The sequence below is a fragment of the Ranitomeya variabilis genome, chromosome 5 (genome assembly GCF_051348905.1).
Source record: "Ranitomeya variabilis isolate aRanVar5 chromosome 5, aRanVar5.hap1, whole genome shotgun sequence".
Taxonomy (NCBI): Eukaryota; Metazoa; Chordata; class Amphibia; order Anura; family Dendrobatidae; genus Ranitomeya; species Ranitomeya variabilis.
Window position 1 is genome coordinate 658,963,977 of NC_135236.1, and position 20,786 is coordinate 658,984,762.

At 42.3% G+C, this 20,786-nt stretch overlaps 1 protein-coding gene across 1 annotated transcript in view; it reads left to right on the top strand.

Moving 5' to 3' along the window:
• The window catches only part of CCND2 (cyclin D2), a 559,919-nt gene that overhangs the window by 58,896 nt on the left and 480,237 nt on the right, over window positions 1–20,786 (top strand). The window contains exon 2 of the mRNA XM_077266502.1: window positions 17,085–17,769. The gene's annotated coding sequence lies outside the window, so the exon portion shown is untranslated. The remainder of the gene's footprint in view (window positions 1–17,084; window positions 17,770–20,786) is intronic.

Below are 20,786 nucleotides of genomic sequence, written 5' to 3' on the forward strand. Positions count from 1 at the left end.
CAGCGGTGATCAGCAGCCTATCTTGTAATACTCATGACAGGCTGTGATCACCTCTTCCTGCCCCAATGCTCACCCCGGGCCTCCACTCCTCGGCAGCTTCTATCAGGAGTGATGACGGGGGAAAGAGTGCAGCCCTCTTCATACACTGTGGGCTACACAAAGATGTCCTCCCTTCTGGCCGATCTCCTCCCACAGCTGTGACCTGGATAACCCAGGAGGCATGCCCAGGTCACAGCAGGAGGCAGCCACAATACAAGAGATGCAGTCAAACGGCGACCACAGTCTCTTATTCCCACGGACTGCCATATTTGCGGTGTAGATCTGTCGTTGTACACCAGAAAATGGCTGCCCTCCAGTGGCTGCAAAAAAATTATAATTACAAAAAAAAACTATTAAAGCAATGAATTTTAATTTTGTATTAAAAATAATTGATTATATAATCAATAAATAGTAATATAAAAATGCAAATCGCGGCACCCTCCCTTTAAAGGAAATTTGTCACCACATTTGACCTATCTAAACTATTAATATGGGCATACAGGTTATAGACTGCTGAAGAGAGTCCTTCCTGTGTGTCTCATATCGGAAATGTTGATGTTGAGAAATCAACTTTTATCACTTTATATAAGTGACTTCTTCAAGTCTCTGTGGAGGACACTGCCTGGAAGATACTGTAACTCTGCCTCCAGAGCTTATTTTACATGAAGGGTGAGTAATGGCCTCTCTCTGCTCTCCTGATGACACAGTACAGCATAAGCACATCTGTAGGTGTCTTCTTATAGTGCTTCAGCCTTCATGTCACAGGAAGTCAGTGTTACAAAACAGCAGAGCTGCTGCTGCAAATGTGTTTGTAATGAGACAAAGTTCAGTTCTACTGTTCTGTGTTAGGTACATGTCTCACACTAAGGTATCGCCCTCTTTCATTTACAATAATCTCTGGAGGCAGATTCTCAGGGAGATCTATGTCCAGCCCATAGATCTTAACAGCTCATTTACATATCAGAAAAATGTGGATTTCTCTGGATTAAGACATCGGATCACAGATATCAAGGTATCATTTTATTCAGCTTCCTATGATCTACATGCCCATATAGATGGCTTAGGAGGGCTCATCCCACTGATAGATTCCCTTTTAAACAGTGTGACTCCACAATGCCACCCTACCTACGATAGTCGGAGAAGACCTGAGGCTGCTTTATGCCGTGTGAGGCTCAGGACAGCGTCCGCCTTCTCCTGAATGGTGCCTCAGATGACTCGGAGGCAATGTACAGGCTGGATGGTGGAGAATGATCCTGGCAGCTCTCTGCTCCACTACTTTCTTACACTACTCGATGATCTGTATGACAAAATGGTGCCATTAAAAAATACTAAACGTCTCCCAAAGAACAAGTCCTCATAGAGCTACATTGCCGGAAAATGAAAAATAAAGTGAAGGTTGAAAAAACTAAAACTGCCGCATCCTAAAGGCAAATGCTGGTTGCGTCATTATTGGATTAATGCAAATGTTTCATCAGAAAAAAAACTATTGTTTAAATTAATTTTTTATGTTAAATGTGATTATTTTTTTTACATTTTAATGATGTTTTTTTCCATATCACAATCTGTATTAAAAATATTTTGGAAATCTTCCTGTTTTCACACTGGCCACTAATCCTAATACCAGACCTCCACTTCCTGTTCTGTGCAGAAGACTATTCAGCAGCCACATGGGCATAGACTGTAAAGACTAGAAACACGCATGCAGTTTTTAATCAAGCGTCATTGTACAGGAGGAGGAGGTGAGCTGTGACATCACCTATTGTGAATGGTGGATCCTGTGTTATCTACTGTATATAGAGGTGTTATCAGTCATTGCACAGGAGGAGGAGTTGAGATGAGATATCACCTATTGTGAATGGTGGATCCTGTGTTTACTGTATATAGAGGTGTTATCAGTCATTGTACAGGAGGAGGAGGTGAGCTGTGACATCACCTATTGTGAATGGTGGATCCTGTGTTATCTACTGTATATAGAGGTGTTATCAGTCATTGTACAGGAGGAGGAGGTGAGCTGTGACATCACCTATTGTGAATGGTGGATCCTTTGTTATCTACTGTATATAGATATGTTATCAGTCATTGTACAGGTGGAGGAGGTGAGCTGTCACATCACCTATTGTGAATGGTGGATCCTGTGTTATCTACTGTATATAGAGGTGTTATCAGTCATAGTACAGAAGGGGGAGGAGGTGATCTGTGACATCTCCTTATCTGTCAATGTAATCCTATCAATAATGACAATGAGATTACTGAAATCTTCCACATTGCCCTAGTTGCCAATGTGAAAATTATAAGATCTCTGGTTGTGTTTTTTGTTTTTTTTAAATTTTGCAAATCACTGATTTAAACAATACGTCAGTCTCGTTAATAGCGTTAACCAGCGGTGGACCTGACCACTGGGCTACAAATCGAATTTTGGCAATCCATTATCTTTCAGAATACCCTAAGATATCTCAAAGTCCTCGATTAAAAGAAAAAAAGAATAGGGTAGAACTGCCGGGGTAGAGAAAATCTCATCCGTGGCCCTTCTTTAAGTGATGTGTTAAACTCCATATGCAAAAGGTCATGGAGACTGTGCAAGTGTTAGAAGTCCAGAATTGTTACCCTGAAGTGGAGCATTAACAGATCGGGTTTGTTATTAGTGTGATACAGTAGACTCCAATAATCTAGAGTTACTTAGTTACCGTTCCACCTTGGTCAGTGTGCATTATGTTTGGATACTAACGTGAACAAACGGTCTTTGTCATGTTGGGCAGATCTCACGCGCGTTTAATATAGACGTTCCCATTCCTCGTGCCAGGAGTTTTCAGTCATTTTATGAAGTGGTACTACATTTGGGCTTGAATTATGGAACGATCTCGCGAATGTTCTGCTGACAGAATGGAAAATTTAAAGTCATGGCAGCGAGAACCTACTCATTTTCTAAAGGGCTTCATGTAATACAGTAAAACATACCTTGCGGACCATAAAACCTGTCTATAGCTGTTAGCCCTTTTGAGGTTGAAAATATATTGTTGGTGGTTTACACTTTTCCCTTCGTTTAGACGTAGGATTTCATTTCTGTTTGCATTAAAAAAAATAAAATAAAATGCCATAAGCTCACCCCGGTACAGAATAACATGTGGACACCACACAGGTTCTGAGATCATGACGAAACCAACACCTTAACCCTTACAATAATGTTCCTTCAACTTCTGAAAGAAGTAGACTAACATTGGTGGTGTAGATCGGTGGACAAGGATGATGAACCAAGATCTTTTTCTTGAGTCCTTCAACTTCCGGAGTTGAAGATTATTTTCCTTTAGGAAATAAGAGATAACTCTGTGAGAATCTAAATGGACCTAAAATATGTCCATTTTTTTAAACTTCACCCCTTGACCTAAGCATGTTGAAGGAAACTAGAGTTCTGAGAGGCAACCTGTGAAAACATAGGGAAAACTTACAAACTCTATGAAGTTGTAGCCTCAGTGTAGTAACTGGTTGTTACACTCCTGTCCCGGATCCATTCTTTTTTTCCCTCTCCCTGGTCTGCTAAGCTCTGTGCTTTTCCAAATCAAGCTTTGCAGATGGCCCGGTGTTTTTGCATGTGATCATCTGTATATAAGGCTCACCAAGACACACACCTGAGTCTTGGTATTAAAACTTCAAAGCTTCTAAGACTTTGAGTTGTTCTAAGCACCTTTACCTGCTTTCTTGCCAGCGGTTTCCACTATCACTACTGCCTGTCTGTGGTCTCCTGGACGTCTCCCATCTGCCTACCGTTTCCAGAATCCCAACTGCTTCTCCATGGTCTCCTGGATGTCTCCAGCCTGCCTACGGTTTCCAGAATCCCAGCTGCCTGTCCATGGTTTCCTGGATGTCTCCAGCCTGCCTATAGTTTCCAGCATCCCAGCTTCCTGTCCATGTTCTCCACAATGTCTCCTGTCTGACTGCGGCTTCCAGTAACTGTTACCTATCTATGGTCTTCCAAACTTCAGCAGCCTGCCTGCAGCTTCCAGTAACTCTGCTACCTGTTTCCCTCATGCAACACCCGTCTGCTGCACCGACACAGTTGGCCCATTTACCCACCATAGACCTTGATTTTAGAGTTTCCACATCACCTACTGAGCGTAACACTGATCTTATCTTCACCAGGACCAAGACTAAGGCCATATTCACACTTTGCGGTTTTTACCGCGGAACCGCCGCGATTTTGATGCTGCGGGTCCGCAGCAGTTTCCATAGCGTTTCCATTTACATGTAAACCCTATGGAAACCGCAAACCGCTGTGCACATGCTGCGGGAAAAACCGCGCAGAAACGCAGCAGTTTAAAACCCGCAGCATGTCACTTCTTTGTGCAGAATCGCTGCGATTCTGCACCCATAGGAATGCATTGAACCGCTTACTTCCCGCATGCGGGAAGTAAGCGGAAAATGTGCGGATGGTACCCGGGGTGGAGGAGAGGAGACTCTCCTCCAGGCCCTGGGAACCATATTTGGGGTAAAAAAAAGAATAAAAATAAAAAAATCATGTTATACTCACCTCTCAGCGCTGCGCGCGGCCGGCCGGTCAGAGTTGCTGTGCGAACAGGACCTGCGGTGACGTCACGGTCACATGACCGTGACGTCACGAAGGTCCTTCTCGCACATCATCTTTGGAACCGGACCGCCGGGTGCAGCGCCGAGGAGATCCGGACATCGGAGGGTGAGTATAACCAATTTTTATTATTTTTAACATTACTATTGATGCTGCATATTGCTGCATATGCAGCATCAATAGTATAGGCGGAAACCCGCAGCGGAAACCGTGGAACAAACCGCTATAAATCTGCCGGGATAACCGCAGCGGTTTTGCCCTGCAGATTTATCAAATCCGCTGCGGGAGAACCCGCAGAGGTCACCCACAAAGTGTGCACATGGCCTAACTTTACTGCCCTAGTTCTGTATTTAAATTCACTGACCAAGGCAGAGTGGCTAGTTGGTGCCTCCCTTGGCATTCGACAACCAGAGTACATTACAAACTAGGCTTTCTAAAAATAAAAAAAAAAACTTTCTCTAGTTCTACACTGTGTTCCAAATTATTATGCACATAGAGTTTAGGAGTGATAAGGTTAGAATTTTTTTGTTTGTCATTTAAACTCATTGATGGTGATGTGTGTCAGGGCTCTTTATATCACTGAAAGCAATTGCAGATACCTGTGCACATTAGTTTGGCAGGTGTGTCCAAATAAAGGCAAGACTACCTAAGAAGGCTGTTCCACATTATTAAGCAGCCTACATTTTTTGCCAAAATGGGAAAGAAAAAGGATATGTCGGCTGCTGAGAAGCAACAAATTGTGGAGTATTTAGGTCAAGGCATGACTACAATCAACATTGCCAAGACACTTCATCGTGATCATCGCACAATCAAGAAGTATGTAGCTGATTCCCAGCACACACGTGTGCGTGCTGATAAGGAAAAATTGAGGACTCTTTCCAACAGGCAATTGTGTAAGGTTAAAATAGCAGCTGCCAAAAATGCCTTGTCATAGCAGCAGACAAGTTTTTGAAGCTGCTGGTGCCTCCAACGTCCCCAGAACAAGATGCAGGGTCCTTCAGAGGTTTGCAGCCATCCTGTCGACCACCTCTATCCACTGCACACAAGCAGAAACGGCTCCAGTGGGCCAAACGATACATGAAGACTGACTTCCAAACTGTTTTGTTCACCGATGAGTGCCGTGCAATGCTCGATGGTCCAGATGGATGGAGTGGAGGATGGCTGGTTGATGGACACTCCATGAAAACACGGCTAAGGCACCAACAAGGAGGAGGTGGAGTAATGTTTTGGGCTGGAATCATGGGGAGAGATTGTTGGCCCCTTTATGATCCCTGAAGGGGTAAAGATGAGCTCCATAATCTATGTGGAGTTTTTGAAAACACTTCCTGCCATGGTTCAAGAGGAAGAACCATGCTTTCCGCAGCAAGATCATTTTCATGCATAATAATGCACCGTCTCATGTTGCAAAAACACATCTGCATCTCTGGCTGCTATGGGCATAAAAGAGGACAAACTTATGGTGTGGCCACCATCTTCCCCTGACCTCAACCCCATTGAGAACCTCTGGAGCATCATCAAAAGGAGTGTATGATGGCGGGAGGCAGTTCACATCTAAGTAACAGCTCTGGGAGGGGATTCTGTCCACATGCAAAACAATTGAAGCAGAAACCATCCAAAAACTGACAAATTCAATGGACGAGAGAGTTCAGAAGCTTCTTTCGAACAAGGGGTCCTATGTGCAAATGTAACATCACCTAGAATAAAGTAATAAAGTTTTCACTTGAAAACTGTTTGATTTCATTTTGTAATAAGCTGATAATGCTTATAACTTCACAATTGACCATTTTTTTGTTCAAAATAAAAAAAAAAAGGTTGAAAACTCTGCTGTGCATAATAATTTGGAACATGCATTTTGAGTGTTTATTTTTTTTTAAAAGATACTGTTTTCATAGGCAGTTTGTTCCAAAACATTGCAATTATACTAGAATAGTAGATGACTGGAAAATAACAATGACTGCAATTCAGATAGGTAATTTAGAGAGAATATGAGGAAATATTATTTGCATAATAATTTGGAACACAGTGTATGTATTCAAAATATATATATGTCTGAGCTCAACAACGACCAACCATCTAATGTGGAAAAGTTGTCCTGACTGTCTTTTGACAGCAGATAACAGTAACACTGGGGACAGCTGATCTGCAGAGGAGTCGGGGATCGCACCCCCACCGATCAGACATTGATAACCTATCCTAAGGATGGGACATCAATGTTAACGTTCCCGGACAACCCTTTAACTATTTTTCCATTGCAGTAACTCCTATCTACAAAAGTTTTATTTTGGGCTATGCTGGTGGAAGCTTTGAAAATGGACATTCCCTTTAAGGATCTACAAATTGGGGAAACCGGAATTAAGAACAACTTTATTCATATTAAAGTACAATTTCATGAGTTTTTTTTTGCTCTCACATTTCCAGAATGGGTTTAAACACGTCTAGCGCCTCTTTGCCCGACTTCACAAACCATAATGGGTGTAATCATTAGAAAGATATTATCTCTATTCATGTGCATTTTTTGTTCCCGAGGATGTTAAATGGACTGTCACCAGTTAAATTCATATTTCTGCAATGTTATGTGCTTTATTGTCATAGCTTTTTTGTTCCTGCTCTGGCTCATGTAGACAGCTTTTGAAAACGAACTCCATTTATCTTTAGTGCGTATCCAGTTAGGATATGGACAGCTATTCTGCAGGAATGATTGCTATGCCGTAGGAATGCCTGCTTCCCCTAACTTGCCTCCTATACTGAGGAACCATCTTAAACACATCACGCTCGAGATATTCACCGTGACTCTTTATACCTTATCATGAAACCATAGACCTGTTTCACTTTTCTGTATCACTTGCAGAATCAAAGACTTAACCTTCCTCGGATTGTCATTATGTATGATTTTGTGCCGAAGAACTTGCCTATAATTTTCTTGTTCATTCGAAATCCGGGGCAAGAACCAATTTGGACTGTACAATTAACCCATAGGTCCCCTTTTCCATGACACCAATATGGGTTCAAGTCCTCAATGCCCCAGGACTTTTAGTGCTCTACACTTAAAAAATAAATCTAACGTCTAGACGTGGTGGAGCTAGAATTTACGAGGATCGGTAGAAGGCGCTAACGAGTAGGACAATGGAAAATCAATGCAAATATGTACTTTGAGGTTAGTTCAGACAAACGTTGCCTTTTTGAATCGGCTTTCTGATCATTTGGGTTCATCTTGAACCATGGCTACTTGATCGGTGAACACTCTGTAGGGAGATCGATCTTGTGCAACCCTAGATAGGTCCACCAGGGTCTTCTTCGCCATTTTCTTGATTGTATCAAGCCATCAGGCTGATGGTTTTCCTCTTCGCATTGTTCCTTCTGTTCTTCCCACCATGATGTCCTTCTCCAGTGATTACTCTCCTCGTATGATGTGTCCAAAAGTAGACAAGTCATAGTTTGGTGATCCTTGTTTCGAGTGACATGTTTGACCTGATTTGTTCCAAAATTGTTATTTTTGCTCTTCTCGCCATCCGTGGTTTTGATAACATCTTCTCCAGCACCACATTTCAAAGGCATCAGATCTTCTTCTGTCTTATTTCTTTATTGTCCAGGCCATAGCTTGCATTTTTCATACAGAACGAATACATAAAAAAGCTACGTGTGAACTTATGCATAGTCAGACAAGCCAGAGTTGAATAAAGTTTAGACAAAACTGAAAAATGGTATTATAGAGTAGACCAGAGTGTAGAAAAATAAACCTTATGGTTATGTTATACTGTAAAAAGCCCAAGTATAGACATGCAAGCCGGATTCCAACAGGTCAAGAACTACAGGAATAATCCAAGTCAGTATCTAAGTATCTGTAAGGCACACTGCGATTTTGGTTTACCAAAGGTTATTCCTTCCCACTGTGGTGCAAAGTCCAAAAAATAGTTTTAAGATGTGAACCTGGAGCCCAGACAAATGAGTCCAAACAGTGATTTAACACATTTTTGGGTTGACTTCTTTTGTTTGTAGTCATTTGCAACCTGTAACAACCTGAATTTTAGTCACTAAGGCTCCTCTGAGGCAGTGAGCCAGAGAAGAGAGACTCCTCCCATGAGGAACTGTCCTGATGGTAATATAATTGGCAGCACAGCATTGTATTGCTCAAGGCCCTTTATTTGTTACTTGCTAGCTTTGTGGTTTCATAATATAACCCCAAACTATCCTTTGAAGGTTATCTTACCTCCACATTCCACCATATTGAAAATAATGTCATGCTTTATCATGTAAAGCTATATAGGTTCCATTATTCTCCCATTGTTATAATAACAGTTATCATTTTAAATTTGATCTAATGGATCTTGTTCAATTTTCAGCTGTGATCGACTTTAGTGGTCGGTTAATCCACAGTATATATGTATGTGTGTGTAATATATATTTAATGGAAAATTATCTATTTCCTCATTTCAGTGCAGCATACTGTTTTGTAATCCCCAATATCTAATAATTTCACCTTGACTTGCAGGCATGTGACACTTACCTGAAACTGTTGTGCCTTCTAATTAATCCTGAACACTGTGTATGAAGAGATGTTGTATGACAACTTGTTGTTGTACATAACTTGCATGCGCTTGTTATTCAGATTCTTAATTGCTGTACAAAAGACACCATTACCCAATTATTTGCTTGACTGGAAAGATAGCAGTGCGAAAACTGGAAGCAATTGACCACACTATGGCTTGAGCAGCAACGTAGACCAGCACTGATTGCTGCTCCCAAAATAAGAGACACATTGAGTTAGAATAATACTGTAGAGATTTGAACACATTAGTGCCTGGTTTAGGCATTTTTAGATCCTTACTGTTTCCCCATTCAGGCACATTCGCGTAAACCATACATGCCAAGTTTTAGTGTCCAGTGACGGAGAGGTTGTCGATTGTGGAGCTGGAAGCTTGGTACAATCAGTCCCCTTTTCACCTTCCACTTCACCTTCACACCTTATTATTGTCCCATAATAAAATCGCCTCCTAAACTCATGCATAAGAACCTTACTAACAGCTCTTTCGGGAGTCTGAGAGGTTGTGAACCAACTTTTCATGCAGTCTGTGATGTTGTCAATCAACTCTTCTGCGAGTATGAGAGGAAGTCAACCAGCTCTTTTGGTAGTCTGGGCGGTAATCTTCTACTAACTCTGGGTGAGCTCATCAACCAGTCCTTCCGGGAGTCAGTGACGTTCACAACCAACTGTTCCTAGAGTCTTTGAGGCTGATAACCAACTGAGTAGTCTGTGCATTTGTCAGCTAAATCTTCAAGAGTTCTGCGAGGTTCCAACCAATTTTTCATGGAGTCTGGGATATTGTTCATCAATTCTTCAGGGAGTATGGAAGGTAGTCCAGCTTGTTTGGGAGATTATCAACTCTTCTCAAAGTCAGTGAGGTTGTCAACCAACTCTACCGGGAATCTGTGATGTCAACCAGCAACTTTTCAAGGGATCTGCGAGGTTATGAACCAACTCCTTCAGGAGTCTGTGAGGTTGACAACTAACTCTTCTGGGAGTCTTTGAGGTCAACAACCAACTCTTCCGGGAGTCTGTGAGGTTGACAATCATCTCTTCCGGGAGTCTGTGAGGTTGACAATCATCTCTTCTGGGAGTCTGTGAGGTTGACAACCAACTCTCCAGGAGTCTGTAAGGTTGACAACCAACTCTTCTCGGAGTCTGTAAGGTTGACAATCAACCCTTCAGGGAGTCTTTGAGGTTGACAATCATCTCTTCCAGGAGTCTCTGAGGTTGATAACCAACTCTTCCGGGAGTCTGTGAGGTTGACAACCAACTCTTCCTGGAGTCTGTGAGGTTGACAATCATCTGTTCCAGGAGTCTGTGAGGTTGATAACCAACTCTTCTGGGAGTCTGTGAGGTTGACAACCAACTCTTCCGGGAGTCTTTGAGGTTGACAACCAACTCTTCCGGGAGTCTGTGAGGTTGATAATCATCTCTTCTGGGAGTCTGTGAGGTTGACAATCATCTCTTCTGGGAGTCTGTGAGGTTGACAACCAACTCTTCTCGGAGTCTGTAAGGGTGACAATCAACTCTTCTGGGAGTCTTTGAGGTTGACAATCATGTCTTCCTGGAGTCTGTGAGGTTGATAACCAACTCTTCCGGGAGTCTGTGAGGTTGACAACCAACTCTTCCGGGAGTCTTTGAGGTTGACAACCAACTCTTCCGGGAGTCTGTGAGGTTGACAATCATCTCTTCCAGGAGTCTGTGAGGTTGATAACCAACTCTTCCGGGAGTCTTTGAGGTTGACAACCAACTCTTCCGGGAGTCTGTGAGGCTGACAATCATCTCTTCCGGGAGTCTGTGAGGTTGACAACCAACTCTTCCGGGAGTCTGTGAGGTTGACAATCATCTCTTCTGGGAGTCTGTGAAGTTGACAACCAACTCTCCAGGAGTCTGTGAGGTTGACAACCAACTCTTCTCGGAGTCTGTAAGTTTGACAACCAACTCTTCCGGGAGTCTGTGAGGTCAACAAGCAACTCTTTCGAATGTCTGGGAGGTCTCCAAGAGCCCCATAAATGTTTAGGGGAAACTTGGCAAGTATGGCAGAAACTGCTTTGATAGTCTTTAACTGCACAATGAAAAACAGGACTTTTAGCAACTATTCATAGTGGCATCCATCGCATGTTTGAGCCATAAACTGCCAATTTTATGGGGGCATAAAAATATTTATTCTCTTGAGCTCTATTGGATGCTGATTGCTGAGATATTAGAAGTATATGTTCTAGAAAAAATACCTCTAAAATGCAGTGCCATAGCAAGGCACTGTACTGTAACCCATGAAGTGCCTATGACTCAATGCATCGGAGTCATTTTATTACTGACTAGTCTCTCCAGTCTATGGGGGTATGGGGGACCATAAGGGGCCATAAAAGTTTAAGCATTAGTTATTATTGGATAAGTTTATCACAATTTTTCCATATTTATTCTACGTTCATCAGCTTTTTGTAAATGTGGCAAATCCTGAAAAACCCTTGTAAATTCAATGTAATTTTCATCACACATTCCTAATAATGAAAAGCATAAAATACACGTATATAATATATAAAATATATGTACGCAGCTAAGCCATGTAAATATTTATCGGTGCCCTCACGCCGGAGATTCTCATGAAACGCATCGTGCAGCTTCCATGTGAAAATACCGTTGATGTAGATTTATGAAGACACATTCACTTTCTCAGTTCTCCTTGAAGGAGTGCATGAATTTTGGACTAAGTATATTTGAGCTGTCACTTAGAGCCGTGTGCAGTTTGTCAGGGGCTATATTGGTGGTGGTCTCGTGAAGGCCTTAATTAGTGCAGAATGCAGACCTCTGTACTCCTGCCAGCCTGGATGGAAATGATTTTGGAAATCAGCCCAGAGAGAAGAATTTGTCATAGTGTAGAGCGGTTCCAAATGTAATAACCCAGCGAGCGGCGTAGACAAATTGTTTCTCTTAGCTGATGTGTTTGAACTGGTATTTACCTGTCTTATCTCATACTAAAACATTTAAAACCAGTCCCTGCATGACAACATAGTAGGATTATGACTTCATTTTTTACCTCTCAGGGGGCTGCCACATAGTAGTACCACCACTAATGACTGGCAGAAGTGACTGGCAGATTATTCTTGAGATTTCTCTAATGCCAACACAAGAAATTCTGTCTTATTAGAAGGGATTTCCAGGAGTTTTATATTGACGAATTTGTAACTCTGCAGAACCCAGAGCATAAGAAACATAGTGGTTAAACAGTGAAAAAACAGTGGAAAAAAATATTCTCGTTGCTCATATGGCCCAATGCAACAACTCCCCATCTGGTCCTCTTCTGGCTTTCTTTGGCTCCGATCTCATCTGACCTTCAAGGCTATCATTGGCCAGCAGAAGACTGGGCAGCAAACTCCAGTGGCAGGACAGTTGAGCGTTGATGTGAGTGAGATCCCCTTTTTGTATTTTTTACGTCCTTTCCTGGTCCTCTTCAATCCAGGAAAATAGAGTTTGGCTGCCATTTTTCTAGTTTTCCACAAAGTGGATCACAAGAGCATCTGATTCTTGCTAGTCAAATCTTTTAGGAAAATTCAAGGCAAATTTAATCTACTTCAAGCCAATTTGCTCATCTCTGGACCTTTAATATCAGATGTGTGGTGGTGCCAAGAGTTGGACCCTCACCAATCATCTGACTGTAGGGAACTACAACTAGGGCTACAACTTCTTTGTAGTTTACCAGGCTCAGTGCCATAGTTTTGATAGTGGCTCTCCGCATCCATGTTCTCATCAATTAAGCTGAGCTACAATATCAGACCCAACCACCACCAATGCCTGCAGACACATAGATTAAAGTGATCCAATGATCGTTAGGGGTGTCGTGTCTAACACCCACCAATCTGATAGTGATGGCCTTTCCTAAGGATGAGCTATCAATATAAAAGTCCTGAGTGACCCTTGTTACCAGTTCATACTGGGTCATTTCCCCCCTTACTGAGCAGGCACATTTTTGGATTTTATCATACATGAATACATTTTATTTTTGTTTCATTATTGCTGATATCGGGGGGGGAGATGTAAAAAAAACAAACCAAGAAATACAAAAGAAGGGATTAAGTAGGTACTGTAAAGGTACCGTCACACTAAACGATATCGCTAGCGATCCGTGACGTTGCAGCGTCCTGGCTAGCGATATCGTTGTGTTTGACACGCAGCAGCGATCAGGATCCTGCTGTGATATCGCTGGTCGTTGATTAAAGTTGAGAACTTTATTTGGTCGTCAGATCGCCGTGTATCGTTGTGTTTGACAGCAAAAGCAACGATACCAGCGATGTTTTACAATGGTAACGAAGGGTAAACATCGGGTTACTAAGCGCAGGGCCGCGCTTAGTAACCCGATGTTTACCCTGGTTACCAGTGTAAAATGTAAAAAAACAAACACTACATACTCACCCTCTGATGTCTGTCACACGTCCCTCGCCGTCCGCTTCCTGCACTGACTGTGAGCGCCGGCCGTAAGTGAAAGCACAGCACAGCGGTGACGTCACCGCTCTGCTGTTAGGGCCGGCGCTCAGTCAGTGCAGGAAGCGGATGGCGGGGGACACGAAGGTGAGTATGTAGTGTTTGTTTTTTTTACATTTTACACTGGTAACCAGGGTAAACATCGGGTTACTAAGCGCGGCCCTGCGCTTAGCAACCCGATGTTTACCCTGGTTACCCAGGGACCTCGGCATCGTTGGTCGCTGGAGAGCGGTCTGTGTGACAGCTCTCCAGCGACCAAACAGCGACGCTGCAGCGATCGGCATCGTTGTCTGTATCGCTGCAGCGTCGCTTAGTGTGACGGTACCTTTAGAGACTATGCTGCCTACTTCCTAAAAATAAACAGAAGATGGGTACAGAGGAAAGAACATAAACAGCAGAAAGATAATCCCTGGCTGGTCTTTCACTGATTGGCTTCATGAGATTATCACCAGCAGGAAATACCAGCAGGGGCAAAGTATATAAAGCTGCACCCGAAAGGTGATAGGGCTGACAAATGAGTAAATGAAAACATTGGTGGTATCTGCTTTGTCTCGGTGGACAGAGAAGCCGACCAAAATGCAAAGACTCAAATGGTTCAAACCCAGACGCATGATAATACCAAAGTCACAGTATAAGAGTCAGATCCACCCTGATGCACATTTCAGGGGGTGAAACATTCTACACTGTGTTCCAATTTACATTAAAAACATTTCTGCATATTGGACATTGCATCTTTTTATGCCTTATGCGTTTTTTAATTTTATAGCAGCTTTATTTATGGCAGATTTCCACTTTAACTGGGGCTGATATATTAGCCTCAGTTACAGAGGAATTCCAGCCACCTGCCTGCATAACTGAGATGAGCCTGTTGGGAGCCAGCAATTACTGTTACCTCCTTACACCCAACAATCTCATGTCTCACGCTCACTGCTACTTCTTCCTAATCCATATACACAAGCGTTAGTTCAACTCTGTGTATACAGACATAGAGAAGGGAAACATGGTGATAAATAGACATGAGCGGATCAGGCAAAATTTGAATCCGGATTTTCCTGAGAATTTCGATTTGATAACAAAAAATACTTAGACCCCCCTTACCGCTCACCTCTCCGACCCCTCCGCTCCTCACCATCCCGTTTGGTCCTTGTCGCACCTTCTCATCGCTGCAATGAGTGCTGCAATCCCAAGGACCCTCACGCTAAAATGGGACATCCATCTCTGCTAGTCTCCAAAACGGTTCTGAGCAGGAACATTCAAGGTCACTGCAACGTTGTGACATCACAATGTCATCGTTTTTCCAAAATGTTGTGTTACCATTCTAAACAGATGACAGAGAGTTTTTGTCCTTTAAAGAGGAATTCTCACTTTCCATATATTTGTAAAAAAAGTTTTCTTAACCTGGTATAAATGCCGCTGTTCTTCTGAATCCGGCATTATTTTTCTTTTGTTCCTGCGCCCCTCTGTTCCTGAGATATCGTTTTTTTTTCCCTGTGTAGAAATCTAGACTTTTTATCCAAGTAGGCGTGGGCCTCAAATATTTTTTTGTGGGCATCACCTTGAGGACCACACCCAGTTGGCTAACAAAAGACTAGATTTTTTTTTTTTTTTTAGAGAGGACCATATCTCGGGATCGTAGAGGCGCAGGAACAAAAGAAAAACATCGCCGGATTCAGGAGAACAACGGCATTTACGCCAGGGGAAAAAATTATTATTAGTATGTGACATGGCCTCTTTAGATTACTTCAACATTTTGAACCCCAAAAATTAGAACATAGGGAGGATATAGAAACACCCACAAAACACCCTTTTTGGCTGGTTTTGTGGTTAGGAGGATAGTCCGGGCCGGAAAGGGATTGAGAAACAGGATTTTAATGAATACTCAAGGTAAAAGTATGTGAAGGCTGAAGCAGGGCCTGATGGGCAGGGCTTGACCAAGGCCCCACCCCGTAAGTCCCTGCATTATCCATAGAACCTTGGAATAGACTTTTTTGTTAACACTGTGATATTATATAAGAATATTATTTATCTTTTTTTTTTTTTTTTTTTACTTTATTACCCTTTTTAAAACTTTTTTTTTTATGTGTGAATCCCCTTTTTACACGCTGGACCCCATTAGTCTGTGCCGCCAGTGTTGTCACTAATTCTCCTCGCATAAAGGTATGCAGGACACCCAAATATTTAGACAGAACGTCTGCACCTACTATACAAAGATGGCTGGGCTAAAAAAATATATAGAAAACGACGTCAGATAATGAATCTTTCAGTTTAATGTGAGAAGACGGGATCAAAATAAAGAGGACGGGTTCGGAAAATGAACACGGAGAGCGTAGAAAGCGGGAAATAGGTGTAAAAGTGACTCCTAGATGTGACGTTATCTGCCCGAGCAGCCGATTCTCCTCATTTTAATGTCTAAATGTCCAAAAAGAGAATTATATTCTGTCTGTACAAAAGATCGGTGTAAACCTCACAATCTGATGTCAGAATGATGACACCGAGATAGGCGGCACGAAACGGTCACTGCTTATCTTTTACTGAGAAAGCGGGCGGTCACTGATTACATCTGCAGGAAGTCCCTTCCCCTCGATGACTGACAGGTAGTACTCCATTCTTTAAAAAGAGGTTCTGCTACAGCTACAGTGTGTGTGTGTGTGATATAGTTCTGTGTCCTAGATGCAGCAGAGCATAAAAATATACACCACAGCTGCTGCAGAACATCATACTGAGCACACACCTGCTGATCATGCAGGCACTGCTAATGCACACAGCTGCAACTTTGAGTTAGTATTTCTCATATGAATTGGCAAGGGAACCAGTGTCGGCAAGAGAGTGAACTGTCAGGGCACTTTGTAAGGAGATAACCCAGAGAGCAGGGAAAACTGAGACTAACCTTTCCCCCCTAAAGTAACGTTGGTTTTTAGGGCCAGTCTCTTCTTTTCCTGATCAGTTATTTCCTTAAAAAGCACACTGACAGTGCACTCTCTTGCCGACTCGTCACTTCTTATTAGAGCTGGCGAGAGAGTGCACTGTCACTGTGCATTGAAAAGGAATATCGCACGGTGAAAGGGAGCTTGTACTGAGCATGTGTCAGAATTGACAACCAGCACATGCTCAGTAGAGCAGGGACTAGCCCAGCTCCTGAAACGAATGTCAATGATGACTCTTAGTTTCAGGGTGGGGACCGTGACCTCTGCACCCTGATGACGGGTAGATTATTACATTAAATAGAAATTTAGGATTAGATCAGATGTAGGACAACATATATGACCTTCAACATGGACATGGGAAAGGTAGACAGATACAGTATAAGTGGCTGTGGGAACTCTTGAAAATACCAGAGTAGCCCAAGTAACCGAAACAGCTGCAAAATCCACCCTGCAGAGTAAGGAGTCACCAGCTAAATGCCGATATGGAATGGAGAAATGTACATGTTTGTATAATATTACATTTTTTTTGTTTAATTTTCAGAAATCTACAATCAATACCCAATAGAACTCCATAGATTTTTCCTTCACTCGATTACCTTTTTATCTGATGGAATCTTTCCTGAAGACTCAGAGACGTGCGTGACCTAATGGGACGCTGTGCACAAGACCAACTTTGATCAACGACGAAGTCCATGTCAGATCTGTGAACTAGGGATCACGTTGAGATACCTTCATGTCTGCATAATGGTTTCAGAAGAGGCTTAGAAAACATGGACATAAAGGTCTTTGTAATTTGGTTAATTTGGTTGCATGGACTGATGTGGTGGAACTTATGGTGCTTAGAGCTAGAGGACACGGCAATGGGACACAACCTGAATCATAAAGTCAGAGACTTGACCTAGTAGGGTAATTTTATAAGACTGTGATCAACCAAAGTTCAATCATCCACTGGTGACAAAGAAACCATCAGGTCGGTGACCATTTTGGAATGATCAAGTCAATGTCCAATTGGTGAACAAGGAATGATGTTGACTTGAGACACCTTCATGTCTGAACTGTGGCTTTAGAAACCGTGGAGATAAAGGTCCTTATCTTTTGGTTACTTTCCTGAAGAAGGGATGGACAACTTGAAATGGTGTGGTGGAACTTATGGAGCTTGAAAATAGAGGACATGGAGATGGGACACAACCTGAAGCACAAATGTTGGACTTCTGAGACACTTTCAGGTAGGATAATTTTTTTATTTCTACATATTGTGTCAAGGAGATAGGCTTGCAAATAATGTGTTTTAATTAACCGCAAATTTGTATGCTGAGAGAGTTGACCAAAGTGGACCACCTCTTTAAAAATGGTTGTCCATTTTAGAGATACTTAGCCCATAGACTCAGGGATGTACAAAATGACAAACTGAGCTTGTACTAGCCCTCCTAGGGTCCAGTGCTTCCTTTCACCACTGTTGTGGTCACTTTTGTCTTCTCAGAGTTATGCCCTGCCTATGTAGACAGGGCGTCACCACAGTAGTCAATCAACAAAGACAACAGTAGGTGGGAGAAACAGTGATGGCTGCAGTGAAAGTGAGTAAAAACTCATGTTATTTCATACATCACTGAGCATATGGGTTAATAATCTTTTAAACGAGACAACCTCTTAAAGAAGTTGACTACTTTGGGCAATCACTTTTAAGGTGCCCACCTAAGACAGCGGTCAACTGACTCCATGACTTTGCCATACACATGCACTCATGCAACCAAGCATGTGTCCTCTAAGGTGAGAGGTAAATAAAAATCAGCTGTCTCCAGACATGAGTTATCTACCGGGTGTTCTAATTAATCTTGCCCGATACTTCTTCTCACTGAGTTGGGTGTTGGAAGGTCCATACTTTATAGATTACCGTTTATTTAATATGTGGAGGGTCTTTAGTTAGAAAAGCCTCTCGAAAATATGACGATCACAAGGGAAAACTGGAGGCATGGAGGTGTTCAAAGTGGACAACTCCTTTAAGTAGTTGACGTTGAAGAGTATGGGTTTTGACTTGAGCAGTTGCGATTTTATGACTTCTCTAAAGACGTAGATCAGGGAAATCTATGATCTATGCAGATTTGAGCACCAGATTCCTCGATCAATACAGATTACATCCTACAGGATAGAGACATCAAGGAGGACCTTGTGACACAACCAGTGGTGTTACCAACTGCTTGGACAATCTCTGTCTTCATGTATTTTTTTTAGACCATACCCTCAAGCTTTAGACTGAACTCTTCAACATCCATAGACCACTAAACCCTATGTGACCATAGAAAAAAAAGAAATCGTAGGGCCCCACAGCAGAAGTTATAATTGCCCCACCTGCATTTTTTTCTTTTGCAGCTTTTTTTTTCAGCATTTTATCTTTATCTCAAATTTTTTTAAATGCTTGTAAGCTGCAGTTACCAGACACCACCTAAGTAAAAGGGTGGCGCTGTTTGTTAAAATATAATTTATTTATTTATTTATTTAATTTTTTATCTCAAATTGTGTTTTAAATACTCTTAGGCTACTTTCACACTAGCGTCGGGAACAACCCGTCGCTGCGCGTCGGGCCGACGTTCCCGACGCTAGTGTGGTCTCCGCCGCACAACGGGGGCAGCGGATGCATATTTTCCACGCATCCGCTGCCCCATTGTGAGGTGCGGGGATGTGCGGGGAGGTGGGGGCGGAGTTCCGACTGCGCATGCGCAGTCGGAAAAAGCGGACCGTCGGGAGCAAAAAACGTTACATGTAGCGTTTTGTTTTCCCGACGGACCGCTACCATACGCCCAAACGCCGCCAAACGCATTCACCGTTTGGAAATGCGTCGCAAATGCGTCGCGAATGCGTCGCTAATGTTACTCTATGACGAAACAACGTATCCAGCAAAAACTTTTGCTGGATGCGGCGTTTCGCAAAAACGACGCATTTGCGACGTATTGCAGTTAACGCTAGTGTGAAAGTAGCCTCAGGCTATGTTCACACATTGCGTTTTTGCAGCGGTTTTTTTTTTTTTTTCTGCATTTTTTTTAAATCTATAATTATTTTTGAAATGGAATGAAGATCTACCGCGTTCAGTCACCTCCCCTGACACCAGACAAGGTTATTAAGGTGAGAAGACGCCTGCAAAAAAAAAAAAAGAAAACAGCAAAGTATACTGTATATCAGATTACAAGGGCAAGATTTGCCGATAGAGACTTCCTGAATGTCGTCCTCCGGAATGTAAAAAAAAAAAAAAAAAGAAAGAAAAATACAAAGGTTAAATCAGGTAAAGAAAAGGTGTTAGATGCCACGAGGTGAGCACAAAGAATCTGGGGCAGAATCTGAGCGTTTGTCATGAAGCCCACCCTGAGATCTCTTCCCTTTTTCTGACATATGTCATGTAGTGGTTAATGGGGCAGAAAATCAGTGTTCCTTAAAGTGCTCTCTCTGTAATCAACATCCTTTGAGAGATTAGGTTACCCCTTTTTCTATGCATTCCCACGGAGGCTGCCAGAGAAAGAGACATTGAATGTGCTGGAACGGATTCATACGAATTAGCTCCTGTATGGACGGGCTCCACCTCTGGATCATTAGAAACTGTAAAAACTCAGGGGGTCCGAAAACGAGAGGTGTTACATTTCATGCCTATTATATCGGTATCATAATAATTAATAACGTCCTGTTCAGAAAAAAAGGGATTTTTTTTAAAGCCCAATTCACACATCAGTATTTTTGATCAGTTTTTCATCAGTATTTTTGTCTCCAAAACACAGAACAGGTGTCAATCTTTCAATTTATAGTTTTCTCTATATGCCTATGTTCAGAGGTGAACCTAGCCTCTCTGCCGCCTGAGGCGAACTGCAAAATGGCGGTCCTCCCCCCCCCCCCCCCGTCGTAAAATCAGTACAAATAAATCTGGTTTGCTCTTTACTAGCCTAACCTGACACACATGTACAATACATACACTTTTAAATAGGTATACATTTAGGAAATAGGAAAGATTTCTTAAGCCTCCACCAGACTCTTTTGACCCAGCTCTACTCTACTCTAGCGTATTAAACATTTGTTAAAATATACAATACAATTTAGGTATATTTTTATTTTTCAATTTTTAAAATGATCAATAATATCACATATAGGGGACAAATACCATTGCACCATGACCAAACCATATATTACCACCACATGGTGACCTATAATACCACATACAAAGGAACAAATACCACCATACCATGTCCAGACAACATATTAACAC